Source organism: Belonocnema kinseyi, chromosome 7, assembly GCF_010883055.1.
Source record: "Belonocnema kinseyi isolate 2016_QV_RU_SX_M_011 chromosome 7, B_treatae_v1, whole genome shotgun sequence".
Classification (NCBI taxonomy): Eukaryota; Metazoa; Arthropoda; class Insecta; order Hymenoptera; family Cynipidae; genus Belonocnema; species Belonocnema kinseyi.
In genome coordinates, this window is record NC_046663.1 from 48,315,426 (window position 1) to 48,319,048 (window position 3,623).

A 3,623-nucleotide genomic window follows, 5' to 3' on the forward strand; every position below is an offset into this window, starting at 1 on the left:
AGCCTTGGAGGAGATTATGTTGAGAAATAAAAAAAAAAAATTCTTAAAAACGTTGTTTTTCTTGGTCAGGCCGGAAACTTATCAATCCACCCTCGTATGTACTTTTCACAGATTTAATCAAACTCACTGATGAGGGCCACCATTGTGTGCTAATTAGTTTTCATTCACCTGACCCTAAATCCAACAACTTACATCAACAATTTCTACAAAATAATATAATATTAATTTTTTTAAATTAACATTGAAGTACAGTTATAATACTTTTAAAATGTTAGATTAGAAAACTGGAATTTTTTCCTACAAAAATTATTTATTTTCCATTTTAAATATTTTAATTTTGAAAACACTTATATAATTAGTTACTTTCTAATATTCTGAAAACATTCTTATTTCTCAGATCGAATTCTAAAAAATAATAAAATCTAATTGAAGTTGTTCATTAAATATGAAATAAAGAATGCACTGTATTTTTTTGTTAGATACCAGAATTCAACAAAAAAAAACGAAAATCGCACAATAATCTGAAAAAACAATTAATTTAATATAAACATTGTTTACTTTTACACAGGTCTCCTTCTATTCTTTATTTACATTAATATATAAGTTTAATGCTGGGAAAAATGTATGAAGCTATTTTAACATTTTTTTCAAATAATCGTTACTATCAAATCACTATTTATACTATTTTTTATCTCTGAAGTGATTGCGAGGCTTGATATCTTTAATCAATATTAATTATTTTTACATTTAATATTTTATAATTTAATTGTAAATTAGAAATTCAGTCTAATTGATATATTAAATTTATTTACCTGTCTTATGTTTAGTTAATTAAGAAAAAAACACAATCACAATTCAGTTGAAAAATATATCCGTATTGTTAGATTTCTACTCACCGAGAAAGAAAACTCTGGAAACACTGCAAATTTAAACACTGTTCGTTCCTTTAACACACTTGGTGAAATTAACTTTAAACGCTAATATTAGTCGCGGGAGTTTTGAAAAATTGACATGTAAGAAATCCAACGTGATAAATATGACAAGTGACAACTGAGGAGTGACAATTGGTAAGTGATAAGTGGCATACTACGATAATAGCTTCATATGATCTTACATTATCAAATGTCAGTCATGAGGGACAGGTGTCAAAAATGTGCTACTTTAAATACTTTCAATTATTTTATATATACATACAGTCAATAATCAGATGATCGATTATTTTATGACAATTTCCGTAACTTTTTGCAACATTGACAGCGTTTTCAGAAATTCGCGCCAATGCAGCCTTTGGCTGTATCGATTGAGTACAATTTTCACATCAGGTAATTTCCACCTAGACCACATATTAAATCTAGCGCTAAAAACTGTAACTTCGCATCGCACTAGCGTTGGCGCGCTTATTTGAAATTATTAAATGTGCAAAGCAATTGCTTACAGCAAACTATTACGATGAAAACAATTGTAAATTGTACAATTGAATCACTTGAAAAAATTATTTGAGAGGCTTGACTTTATTTTTTCAGGCAATATTTTTTTATTCTTTACAGATTAATTTTGAAAGGGTCTTGGAAAATTGAAAATATACCTAAAAAATATTTAATTTTTAAAGATTTTCATTCTTTTGAGTTGCCTGTAATACTTCAAACCACTTTCAAATCCTTTTAAATTCTTTTACCTTCATCAAAATGTTCTAAATTCCACTGAATTTTCCAGCTGATTGTGAAATCCTTGAATTCGTGGAATTTCATGAATTTGAAGAACTCTCTGAATTTCAGAATCTTCAAAATGAGGCATAAAAATTAGAAGAATTCAGAAGAATTTAAGGAATTTCATCAATTCTACGAGTTCAAAGAATGCAAGGAATATATAGAAAAAAATCTGCCCGCCTGGCGGGCACATTGTCGTCGCGCGCTGCGCGCGCGTCTCGCTACGCTCGCAAGTTTAAGCGTGCCTAAGGCGCGCAACGGTTGAATCTCGCGCTTTGCGCTCGAACATAATTGCACTTTGGGCTTCGCGCTCGGATATTTATTCTTTGCATTTGGAATGCTTGAAAAAAACTTCATCAAAAAGATCTCTTTTAGATGGCAGTATTTACATGCGTCTTCATATTCTGAATTGTCTACTTAATTAAGTATAGTCAAAGATTAAGTTTCTCAAAGCTTTGAGGTACACATTCACATCGTGATACTCGCGCTGCGCGCTCAATTTCCAACAGACATTTGCAAACACGTTTTGTTGGATTTTTTTTCTCGTAACTTTCGTCGTTTTTCCACGCATTTTTTTAATTTTATTTTTTTAACGTTATTTTTTACGAATAAAACAAAAAGTACGCGCCCTATCAAGAAGTGATTCTTAACGAAGTTGTAAATATTTTTTGGGATAACAATTTTTGTTATTTCATCTTTTTTCATATCCTACATAGTTTGTCCACAAAATGGAATTTTTTATTTTCCATTATTTTTTGTGCAATCAAAATTTGAATTTTCGATTTTTGAAGAAAATCCAAAAATTGGTTATGATAATCTTGTGGAGCTTTCAAAAAGAAATCTTTTTCTTCACTTGACTTTTTTTCATATCGTGCATTTTTCGGCTTCAAATTTTGATTTTCGGTTGATTCAAAAAAAATTTAAAACGCTATAACTCTGATAATTTTCTTTTTATCGAAAAATGTCATAAGGATAAATTGTTTGTTCGTTTTAATGCTATAAATATCCGTAAAAAGAATTTTTAAATTCAGAAAAAAGTGGTCTCAAAAATTTTCAAAATGCGCTCACTTTTTGAATTTTCATCAAAAATGGCTGATTCACGAACTTGTTCTTTCTTTTAGGACCTTAAAAAAGTGTGCCAAAGATGAATTTGATTCGTTCATTTTTTCGAGAGTTGTGTTTACAGACGGCCGAACGGACAGACAGACAGACGCCATCATGAAAACCTGATTTTCAAATTCAGGGGATCTCGAAACGTGGAAATCCGTTGAAAAAGTGTGATGTCAAATTTCCGACAATTTTAATAGTTTCTCAATCATAAATGATGAGAATGTAAAAAGAATTTCAGGAATGCAAAATATTGAAGGAATTCAGAATATTCAAGCATTACGGGTAATTTAGTGAAGTTAAGAGCATTTAGACAATTCAAGGAATTTAGTGAATCCTGAATATTCCACGAATTTAGTGGATTTAGAGAATTTAAGAAAATTCAGATATTCAGGAAATTTTGAATAATCAAGGATATCAGAGAATTCAAGGTATTCAGAAATTCTAAGTATTCTAGGAATTAAGGGAATTAAGATTATTTCAGGGATCCCATAGCATTTATGGAATTTATAATATAGAATAATATAGAAGCATTTCAGGAAATTCCGAAAAATCAAAAAATTTTATAGAATTCAAGGAATTGAGAGATTTTCAGAAATTCAAAGATCCCGGCAAAATTTCCTTGCTCTAAATGTATCCCAAATTCCTTAAATATCCTCAATTTCTGAGATATTATGAATCCTCTAGATTCCTTAACTTCTCTGAAATCCTTAAATAACACAGGCCAACAATTCTCAGAACCAGAGACCAGACCTACTATACCCGAAGGTTTTTGCTGCGCTGAATCCGAATCTGACCTCAGAAAAATTC